Source organism: Tetranychus urticae, chromosome 2, assembly GCF_039701765.1.
Source record: "Tetranychus urticae isolate SD_2017Ah chromosome 2, NJAU_TeUrti_SD_1.0, whole genome shotgun sequence".
In the NCBI taxonomy this organism is placed as follows: domain Eukaryota; kingdom Metazoa; phylum Arthropoda; class Arachnida; order Trombidiformes; family Tetranychidae; genus Tetranychus; species Tetranychus urticae.
The window spans coordinates 28,582,832-28,595,165 of NC_142959.1; the positions used below are offsets into that span (position 1 = coordinate 28,582,832).

Consider the following 12,334-nt stretch of genomic DNA (forward strand, 5'->3'; position numbering starts at 1 on the left):
CGGGTGTTTCTTTTCATTTCACGCCTGTTAAGATCACTCTCGAACGGTTAGTCTACAGATATCAGGAACCATAAGCTTACGAGAATTGAACTTGAAAAAAATGGAAAATTTCTTTGGATTATTGAGCTTGAAAAATGGAAATTAAGTTTGTGTTGATAATTTTTTTCCATTCTAGGTAACAATCGTTCAATTATTTGATTATAGTCATTGTTATCCTCTTGTTGACTCAGCCTAATGACTTGTATGGTTGGATTCACTTGACTTGCCAGCGGAGAGACGATGTCAATGATTTTCCGATCAACCGTGATTGTGACAATATATAATTAGCTGGATCATTTACAAGCCAAGATGAAACCACAAATTGATACAGAACACTTTATCATCCAAATAATTGGACTCAGTGACAAATCCAGTCCAATGATTAATAGATTCCCGTTTTGACACTATAGCACCAGAGGAAACAAAACCAAGTAAAAGTGGATAAAAATAACCAAATCAGTTTAATAAACCCAAATGAGCACAATTGACAATTTACAATGGATATTGGATATAAACTGAAATTAAAAAATCAAAAGGTCTACTCTTTTCACCAATCGGCCAATCGTTTGAGTTGAATGGTCATTTTGGTGAATCTTTTGACTCGTTTTTACCTGCAAATGTCTGATATCAATCAAGTGCTAATTAGTAAATCTTAAAGTGGATAATTTAAAATTACTAATGAGAAATAAATTGTTGAATGAAACAATTGCTAAATGTGAACATTGACAGGGACAAATGTGTATGCTTAAGTAATCATAAATATTAATGGCAACAAAATTGTGGCTTTAAATTGTGATAATTTACAATTAACTGAGAATCTCGTTTCTCTCTTTTTTTCTAAATTAATTATTAATTCTTCAATGAAATTAAAACTAACCACACCTGATCAACTAGCAACTAAAATGATCATTTATATGGCAAGAAAAAGATCAGGTTGAGTGTCAACAGCACCAAATGCAGGAAAAACCAATTAACCGGGAAAGGTTAAGAAATGAATCAAAAACTGTAATCATAATACTAATGTTGATAATAATGGGTCTCTAATCAAAAGGTTTTCATTTACTTCATTTAATCTTAATCATTTATTATAATTATTATCCTGATGATTATTATTACCAATATTTTTATTAACTTTAACTGTAACATTTTGACAACCATTGGCTTAAGAGACTGGCAAGACAAGATAATCAATCATATTAATAGCTTTTGCATTACAAGAATCACAAGAAAAAAATGAAATGATTATCATTTTTATACAAATATTCATGTTTTTTACCTGTAAAGAGGACCTTAGGATGAAGATTGTGAGCACCTTCAATTAATATTATTATGATAATTCCAGTTAAATTTATTAACTTCAATTGTGATCCGAACTATACTTTTCATCATCTTATAAACGGTTCACCTTAACATGATGGAAATGTGAATGTTACCCGAAGCTATGGATGGAAACACTTGAAATGATTGGTTGAATGTTTACCTTAATAAAAGCAATAGTTTATCATTTATAGATTAATTCAATTGATAATTGATGATTTTAATGAGTGAAAATGTTGAGTCTCCAAGTCCAGTGAATCTTCAATTGTCAACTGTTGTTTATATTAATATTAATTGTCTCACTGTATCATGTTGATAACTGTTGATGGTTGCTGTTGATGGTAATGATAATGATTCTGTTGATAATCATCAGAATCTCTCTCAGTCACGATACATGATTCACGTTTTCATCGCCTTCTCAATATTACATCAACACTTGTTGAACATGGCTTATTTAACCTTCTTGTTACTCTTTCCTTTCATCTCTCCTCATCGTCCGTATCATCATTTTACTAATCATTGGCATCATTGTTGCTCCTTGTCAAATTGGGTATCTTTAGTGATCATCTAATAATCATGATTACATTGTAATTGCTTTTTCGTGATTCTCACTTTCAACAGTAACCATTCCTTCACAATTAACAAAGCGCTTTCAATGATTCCAGCTACTGGTTAAATTGTTGTTCATCTTGTTGTTGTCCATCTCCCTCTTGAAATATTTATTGCTCATTTTAACAGCTAATTGTCCTTCATTAATTATAAACACATCAGTTAATTGTCTGGGAGATCCTATTGTGTGTCATCTTTAAATGTTTAACAGCTTAAATTTCAAATCACGATTTATTGACAATCCAATTGCTATTAATCAACTTTGTAAACATCTTGCTTGTAGCAGTTTGGGAATCAATTGATTTTGACCATTTCAACGTTAATTAGCCGATTGTTGCATCCAATTTTGACAAATTTCATCAAGATAATTCCATTGGCAATTTGATTCCAACATTCAACATCTGAAACTGGAATTGAACCTATTCTCTCCATTTAATCAGCATTCATCGACATTGAATGTATCACAATAAATTTCAAGATTATCTGGTTCATTATTATTCCCAATAAATCCAAATGGAACCATAAAAACAATTTAATTACCAATAATCGATGCAAATAAACTGAATCCAAGTCCATTTTATAGTCTTTTTACCCTAGAAATGAATAAAGAATAAAGTGTCGGTTAGTTAACTAGAATTTTTTCTGTTAATTTTTGCATAATTAGTTATATTACAACTGATTTACTAAATTGAAATAAATTATAAATTATAAATACTAAATACTAAATGAAATTGCTAATTTTACTCATAAAAATAAGTCTCGAACAAGGTGTGTTGATTATTAATAACTTACTTTGCTTACTAATTTCATCAACAAATTGTTGTTAAACCTGTTTCTGATAATGATTACTTGTCATTTATTAATCATTGAACAATTATAATCAGTTTCATGTAAAGTTGATAATTGTCATCTTTTTACCAGAAAATGTTGCTTGGCTTTGACTTTTTGTTGAGGTCTAAGGTTGAGGTTTAACGTTGAACTGGTTTTACCATCATAACTGGTTTTATTGTCAACTGCAATTGGCAAGTTAATGATTAACTATTTAATTACCACAGGGAAAACTGTTAAATGAAAGTAAGCTCAATTGATTAATAATAATGGGTTATAATTTACAACAAAACCAAAACATTTTTTGGTAAATACAAACCTTTTTTTGTTGCTAAAACAAAACATCCTTAACACCTTTCTTATTAACTTATCAAAGCAAAATAATTAAAATTAGTTACATGATAATTAAGCCTGAAAAATCAAAGAATCAACTTTGTTAAAATGCTAAATTGTAGATAACAATAACAAGTTTGCATTAATAGGGTTAAAATGCAACTCAGGGCATTGTGATGAGACCTTTAAGGTATAAATTGATCTTAATATAACATTTTTGCTGATCCAGTAATTGATTTAGTTTGTTAGTTTACTTACTTCTAGGTAAATTAAGTATCTGCATCTAATCAATCATTTAAATTTCGTCAGGTTTGTTGATTTTGTTTAATCCAATTCGCAAAATGTTATGAAAATAGTTGAATCTATCACCACCTTCATCTTGTTTGAATGCGAAAGCCAATCAGCCTTTTGATTTTCATGTTACACTATATTAATGATTTAGGTTAAATGGTTAAAGAATGGTTGATTAATCGAATGGATAGTCATTGAATCTTAATTATTGGTAAAGCAATTAGTGATTTAGTATCTTTCAACATAATCTTGAGCTTCATTCGCACAAGTAACATCAAGTTATAGTATCAAATAGGCAAGATTACTTTACTTATTCTGATGGAGAATTGAATATAGAGTTAAAAGTTCTGATGATAATGATGGTGGTGGTGGTGGTGGAGTGGTTTGAGGGTAAAAAGACCCTGAGGTAGGGTCATCCTGAGGTTCTGTTGATCACAACCAATCGTGGGTGCTTAAACGTCTTCAGTTGGTTTTCATCCAATGCGTGGATGAAAAACTGTTGTTGTTTCACTTTCCATTTAATATATCACTCTGCATCTGAGAGAAGGATTGATCATCATTTCTCACCATCCTCATTATAATCAGTCTGAAAAAATAACAAAAAAAACAACAGAACCAATGGTTAGAGAAATTGCAGTTTCATTTTTACTTACCTTGAGTATTGGCACAAATGCGTTGGCGATCAGCGTGGGTATCATTGGGACACTTTAAACACGGTCAGTCTTATTCAATTACAATTCAAATCCATTGAAATCACTTGTTTCCATACGAATCAAGTGAACGCTGTTATCAGGTTGTTACATTGTAACCAAGTTACGAGTCATGTGTTATCTAATGGGGAAGCGCCAAAATTAAAGCCAACCTCTTATTGTTACACAAAATCTGTAAAGTGAAATAAAGATAACTAGATTAATGGAAAATGTGATTTGTGTTTATTGTAAATTGTATCAATACCTTTAATTTACAATATAATATCTGTGTATTAAAAGTAAAAATCGGGAAGGCGTAACAAGGAGGGAAAAGCATGTTGAAAATGATGATTAGATTGAAGTAATCTGTTGAAATATTTAATGATACACCCTTGTATATGTGTCACTCAACAGTTATTAAGGAAACTGTTAGTTATTACTATTGCTTGGCTATCATCATTATTATTAAAGGCCTTAATTGTCAGCTAGTATCAATGATTAAATGTAATAAATGTTTGCTTCTTCTTGTAATGGTAAAAACTAGAAAAGGTAAAAAAAGCTGAAGCTTCTGATTAACTTTACCTTCCCTTTTAATTTAAAACACAGAGAGAAAGAGTAAGAAGAGAGATCAATTATTCAGCCAATTAAGTTAATTGTATTGCTATTGGGCTCAAACACACAAATCAGAAGCTCAAATTATTGATAAATACAATGTCAAGCCCTTAATAGCAACATGTTTAACATTGTAAACTGAATTGATCACCTTGACTGGAGGGTTTCACCCAGTATAATACATTTTTTGTAGTCATCATTTCATCTACTCATTTTGTGATCATCATCTTCCCTGTTTCATCCTCTTCCATCTTCATTCCAATAATAAATATTTTCCTTTGATTTACTGATAAATTAGATATACTTAGAGTTGATGGTTTTGTTTTTTCCACTAAAAATTGGTTCATTTTTTTGTTAACCTTTAACCATCGATATATCATCCATTTTTTTAACTTTAAAAATGCATTTCTTCTTCATCATCATCTCTGTCATCAAGTTGTTGATCATTTGTTGATCCACTCCTGAGTGAACCTCACATTAAACCCAAGGGTTCATCTAAAGCACCCTTTACAACAACAGTTTTCAATTTCTTTAAACATCTTCTCCATTATTTTCATCAATCTCTTCAACATCATCATCATTTCAACAAAACTAAATGGCCCCTAATTGATTGCCTTTTACACTGATCATTGCAAATAACTTTTGTATTTCAACTCTCTTATTGCTCCGTTTTAATCATCATAATCATTCCAATGATTGTACATAAAATGGTAAAAACAGTAACAAAAGCACCTAAAGTCCAATTGCATCCAAAGGCCACCTTAGTTGAGGCCAATTCTTTCCGGCATCAGGCCACAAATTAGTTGATACATTTTATCCTCTCCGCCATCTAATCATCATCATTATTATTTATCATTGGTTAAGTGTCATTCAAATGAAAATATCTCCAATCATTGTCTTTCCCTTCAGGCCTAACTGTAATCATTATCCACAAGGGTGGCCTTAATCAATGAATCTTCAGTCTTTTCAGTAACACGAAAAATCATTTGACTATTCAATCGACGACTCAATTTGCATTCGACATCGAGTGTTGAGCTAATTGATATAACTTTAGATTTGAATCAAAGACCAGAATCTGGTTGATCGATTGTGTAAATCATTCTAATAAGTTGGTTATTTGGATTTGAAACTTTGCTTCATTTGTTTGATATTGAGAGCTGAATAAATGTGCATTTATTACATGTGAATTTGCACCCATTTCGTGTCTTTTAAGAGTTTAACTTTCCATTTCATGATATTAATGATGAAACTAATGATGTTGATCGCCATTATTAATACACATTATAAACACACATAAATATACATTATCGGATACAATCATCATGATTCCTCTTTAAGGTCATTTCCAATCGTTTACCCAAAAAAAATGTTTACCTGCATTAACTGATGTCGATCCATTAATATATATTTAACATAACGCAATCCTCTTTACAACTCAGGCCTAAGCAAACTCAACTATCAACAATTATTAATCATTTCTTGCTCTTCTTCTTAATCTGTTTTATCGCATCTTAAACACAACGATTTATTATGATGGTTAAAACATTTAATTCATAATCAACGTTAATCTAATGTTAATCTTTTTAAAAAGTACCATTCACTGGTTTTCATTAAACCTTTTGCGCTTTTCCTCTGTTCATTATTTCATGGTAAGGTTCAATTTAACATGTAAAAGCTTTCATCTGGTTACATGAGATTCACCCAAATATGATTTTACCCACATTTTCATTGACTTTTAATTCTAATAATCAATAAAGTATATTTTTTTGGCTTAATCGCAATCGCAATCATCAACATCATTCATTATTGATTTAGTTGTATATTGAATTGATCAAGATTTGTGAACAACTAAGTATGTGTTGACAACACTTGAGGGTGAATCTCTTAAGATGAAGATCAAAATGAAACTTTGATATCATCGAAATTCAGAATTGAAATAAATGAGGAACGTTGATCAGCTTTAAGAATCTTGAAAATTTGTCTTTTTCTTACAGAGGAATCACTTTTTACTCAAGAATATACGAATTTTCAAACCATTAATCAAGGTAAACTTTTTCATGACATTTTCATAGATTACTGAAGCAACAAATTGATCCATTCTCACTCACAGCTGCAATCATTTTGGTTTAAAATGATAATTTGGGATTTGGGATTTTGGGATTGGGATGAAAATTTGGGATTTTATAACATCTTCTTATTGTTAGTTAATTGAACTATTAACATATAAATTGTATATTAAAGTGTTGTGTTAATTGTTAACTGCTATAAATTAGCAAACTCATAATGACCAAAAGAAAGTCTAAAGCAAAGGAGTTGCTTGATAAAGGATCGGAATGGTTTTTCCTCACTCGTAAAGGTTGGATCAACAGGTTGATTCCTTTAGTTTCAGGTGTAACTACAATATATACAATATTCATGTTTGCTGCTCTCTTCAAAATCGTCAAAACAAATGTCGACAGTTATTTGGTGCTCATTGGGTTTACCAATTTATTTCAATTGTTTGCCTTGCCAGTTCTTAAATTATCCAAGCTTGAAAGTTCCCAACTATGTCTTGTATACCTTGTAATTAACGGTCTTTCCCTGATTGGTCTCGTTATTGTCACCTTTTTAACCATGATAACAGGTAATGTTTCATCCTTCAAGTCCTTTCTATCTAAATAACTCAATTTTGTATTTTGTTTTCCAGTCGTCAAAACCAAAAGCTATTGTCCAATGCAAATATTGATCATTGATAGTTATGGCTTGGCAATAATCGCACTTGAAGTTCTCGTATTTTTGGAATATAAAAGTCTACTTCGACCCGATGAACAAATATCGATACCAATGATTTCATCAGCAAACCAGGCAAAAACCAACCCATGAATCAGTTCAATCTCAAAGTCTTAACCTGATTGGTATCATTATACTTGTTTCAATTGATTGCTTTCCAATCCAAGATTGCCATTTGATTTTGTCAGTGTTGATCATTTACTCGAGATACTGTCAAATCTACAGCAAATTGAATTACTATTTGAATTATTATTTTAATTACAAATGTTTGATAAATGAATCGCAATCAAGTGACAACTATATTATATTTTCATGGTTGTGGCTCTTAACTGCAACCAATTAATTGATTATCATTTAATCTGTTAACCAAACCCTGTTTAATTGACATTTGACAATTTTGCTGTCTTCAGCCTTTTATTAACCTGTTAATATTAACCATTTTTATCATTTTTCAATTATCTTAACCAGTTTAAACATTAAACAATTTGCTTACATCAAAAGGTCAACTAGGGAGGTCTTCATGTATCATATGATTGGTCAACATGAAGATATTAATATATATTTTAATATCAAATCAATGGTTAATCATGTTTCTCTGTCTTTCAGTTTCTCCTGAAAATAAAATTATCTTTATCATTACGTGATTAGAGGTAATTAGTTTGAGTTAATATGAACCGAGAATTGACTGAGAAACCGTTTGATGACATTTGTAAGACACACACACCATGTACTGAGGGTAAGTCAGTAAGAAATGGTCAAGACACACGAATGGAAGAGGAAGATGAAGATGACGATAAAGATGATAGAGAAGATGTTTTCAATGAGAAAATTCATTTAGAGACAAAACCTTAGATTAACTGGGATAACCTTGGATAACGAAATGAAAGATGAATGATTTATTGAAAGTGACTTGTGAAGAGCAAGTTACCAGGTTGATGAAGGCTCAGGTAAGAGAGAGAGAGGCAAAGATGAACAAGATGAACGAGTAAAAGAAAAGGTTTTTCATCATCTTCTTACTTTACTTGGCGATTCACTTTTCAATCTTCAATCGCTCATCATAATCTTTGGTAAAACCAATCAGTCTCACAAGCAGATTCATCAGTTCAATCGTCAATTTAACTAAATTGTATTTTTTGATCAATTGCCATTCCCCTTTCCTTCATCTTTCCCATCTTCATCTTCTTTTCATCATTCTTGTCTTCTTCTTCTTCTTCTTCTTCTCCCCAAGACCCACCTTTGCTTTTACCTTGCTTTCATTATAATCCGAGTCTTTTCCTTTGACTTTGGGTGAATTAATGGGTGCGTTCATTGGAACCATCAGCATCCTAATCTTGAAATTGACGCCATTTTTATCGATCTCAATCTCAACTTGAAAAGTTGCCTGATAATGATGAAGATGATATCATTTGTGGTTAAGAAATTTCCCTGAAATGATAAGACAAAACTAATAGCTTGTTAAGACGTCCAGAGTTAATCAGAAATGTTCATCTTCATCTTATGAGGTTGATGATAGACTTAATTGTTAACCAGTAAACTCACCAATATTGGTTTATCAAGGAAACCTCAAGTAGTCCAATTGAAAAGTATAAACAGTGAATGTGTGTTGATTGGTAACCGGTAAAGTAGCAGTTTGTAAATAAGGGAAACATTGAAAATTTGAATCGTGATCAAGTCCTTATCCTGAATGGGTTCCGTTTCAAATGAATCAACCTGAAGAAGGGAAAAGAAGAAGAAGAAGAAAAATGAGCAAATCTTTAAATTGAATCTTGAGTAATTGTTGATGTATTAATGGTGAAAAATTGTAAAGCATCTTCTTCCATTATCATGTAAGCCCACTGTAAGTTAACCATTTAACTTGAATGGAAAGGTATTGAAAACAAAATGTCCATTGATTTATGTGATCACTTTAAATTGAAAATAGTGGTTAAGAGATGGTCAACAAGTGGAAGATGTTGAAAAGATAACAAACAGTTGAGTTTCCTCTGCCCAACCTTTTATTCATCTGCTAATTAACTTTCACAGTTTTCCCAATTAACCTCTTGATTGTGTAAACACTCGGCTATTGAGTATCGACAGTCATCCAGGTAACTTTGCAATTAACCTTGCACCTAACAGATTAAGTTTAATGCAATTAATTTACTTGATTGTTGTTTCAACCTACTAACAACAATCTTTCACCATTTTCCTTGCTTCTCCATTTCTCACCTTCTTCATCGCTTTCTCCATGAACTTTTCGCCCTTTCTGATTTACTGTCACCAATGGTATCCAGAAGAAGGCAATCAAGACTGGATCATGTTCTTATCACCTTGACGTGATTTAATTTGTGATTTGTATAGCGATTGGTGATTTAAATTGGCCCAATCATTTCGTTTCCCATTAAATGCATGTTAACCCAATGTAATTTAATTCACGTCAAAAGTGGGTGAAGAACCCAACTCACATTGAAATGATCGCCCTTTGCAATTTATTTTAACGCAATTGTAATTTATTAAAGGTGACATTAATCCAACTCTAATAGTTGGTGTCAATGGTGAACGGTTGCGACTTTTTTTCTGGTTCATTTTAACTTGCCATTATAATCATCATAATAGTGACGAGTATGGATTTACTGGTTAATGGTTAGCTTGTTGGTATATTAGTTGATTGTTAATGATGCAGCTTAATGGCTATTAGAAGTATATTTATTAGATTAGGCACAATCCATTGGGATTAAGTGGACTTCCCTTTGACTTTATACTAATCCGATTTAAGCTTTTAATTATAAAAAATGGATCAAAACAAGAGCAAATCATTCGCCATTTATCAAGTCTTTTCATAGCCTTTCATTTCATTATTTAATGTGTTTTATACTTTTACAATTGAATTTACTTTTAAAATTTGGGTTCATTGTTTAAACAAAAACAATCAACTTGCCAATTTAAGGATTTGACATTTTATTGGAAAAGGGTTAATCTGTAAGATAATTGATCATGATTGTTTCTTGAGGCAAACAAAAGATTCAGGTAACCTTTAGTATCTTTTGTATCTTTTAAAATCATTTTCTCGCCCTTGTTAATCCAAAATGAATTTCGTCTCCCAATTTCAATGGTAACAGGATTGGTGAGTGGTTACATCAACTGGAAACCATCGACACATGATTAACCATTGGTTACATGTTGATGGTTTAGGTGATGAGGAATCCAATGGTGAGAAGCTTAAGCCCGGGTAAAAATGGACTTTAAAGTGGACCAAACGGGAAATATTGATTCAATTGAGTCATGCTGAGTGAGGGTTAAAGAGATTATTTGAGCTTGAAAACAAAGTGCTTAAACAGTATAAACCAAGTAATCCTCTTGTCAGGAACAATCATTTAAAAAGATAAAGACGAAACCAAAATCCTACTTGATTGATGCAGGTAACAAGAAGAAGAAGAAGAAGAAAAAATAATTAGATTAAAAAAGAGGAAGAAGGGGAAAAGGATGATAAGATGAAGAGCAATTGGCATCAGCCTAACCTAACATGTAAACTTGTACACAAAGGTGCGATCCTTGTGGATCCATTATACACCAATGATGTCGGTCTATTTACTCCGATCTAATATCAGGTTAAATCATCATTTGCCCTTTTCATTCAATTCAACCATTATCATCATCATCATCATGATCATCATCATCTGGAAAAAACAAAACACATTTTTTTCATTCTTTCTCTTGCAAAAGTGTTCCCCTTCAAGTGTGAATAAACGCTTTCCTCCCATTACGGCTTCTTGTCTATTGTTATGATATTTCATCCAACTGATGATACCAACACCAAGGAAAGGTTATCTTTTTAACACTCGCTTAAGAGGCTTCACATTGACCACCACTGATCCGACTACTTCATCTGAAGCAAGGTTTATCTTTTGATGGAAAAGTTGATTGTAAGCAGGCGAGCCTCATTGTTGATCACTATCAGCAATATATACAACATTCATCAATGTTATTTCACCTTGCTCAATTGTAGCCAACAGTTGATGGTGTTAGTTGAAAGATTAACATAGCGAAATGGATCCACCAATTTTCCCTCATCTTTAACCTTTACTCCAACCATTAAATTTTGTTTCAAATGCAAACAAACATGAATCTTGGATGAGACAGGGTAAAATTAAAAAGTTCAAGCCAATGTAAAGATTGAAACAAGATGACAAGATAATGTATGCACACTGGTATTGAAAGTGTTCCCATCAATTCATCATAACGGCTAAGAGTTTCCAGCTAAATCGTTTCTTTACAGGTATAAAGGTGTAGATGAAAGCGGGTTGAAGCCACACCACTTTGAAACTATCATTTCCCTCCTCTTTAGACTCTCCTTTTCCTCCAACCTCGTCTTCCTCCTCATATCGGAACCATTCTTGCCAATCTCAAGTTCACCTAATTAATCCATATTTATTAATAAGCGTTGAAACTATTTGGCAAGGCTATAATTAAATGAGAAACAAGTATTCAATTAGAAAAGATTGAGAGAGGAAAAAGAGGAAAAATGAAGATTGAATAATGAACCCAAACGATTAGTTTGATGCGTTATTAGTGAGGAGAAAAACAAAATTTAACAGATTCACGGTTTTTTTTGTGAATAATCAGAGTTACCCTGCTATTTACATGCAATGCATACATTGATTCACTCTCGGCCTTTTATTATTATGTTTAATAATAGTGTTGAATATGAATATATTGGTGGTGAATACAAGATTGGGTAACACAACAGGCGTTAAAGAAATAATTTGCACCAATAAATGTTACCTATTATTATGCTATTATTATAATAGATGTACTCTACCTTTCATTGTGTCTACTTATTCATGGTTTCAACCTTCACTCTCAACATGTAA

At 31.7% G+C, this 12,334-nt stretch overlaps 1 long non-coding RNA gene across 1 annotated transcript; it reads right to left on the minus strand.

The window, feature by feature from the left end:
- Positions 1-1,514: 1,514 nt before the first annotated feature.
- LOC107368012 (uncharacterized) lies at positions 1,515-4,212 on the minus strand. The gene is made up of 6 exons (XR_016198284.1): positions 4,071-4,212; positions 3,728-4,003; positions 3,385-3,551; positions 3,113-3,159; positions 2,758-3,026; positions 1,515-2,558 (listed from the first exon to the last, which is right to left on the minus strand). It is a non-coding gene; the product is annotated as an uncharacterized LOC107368012 (long non-coding RNA).
- Positions 4,213-12,334: the final 8,122 nt, after the last annotated feature.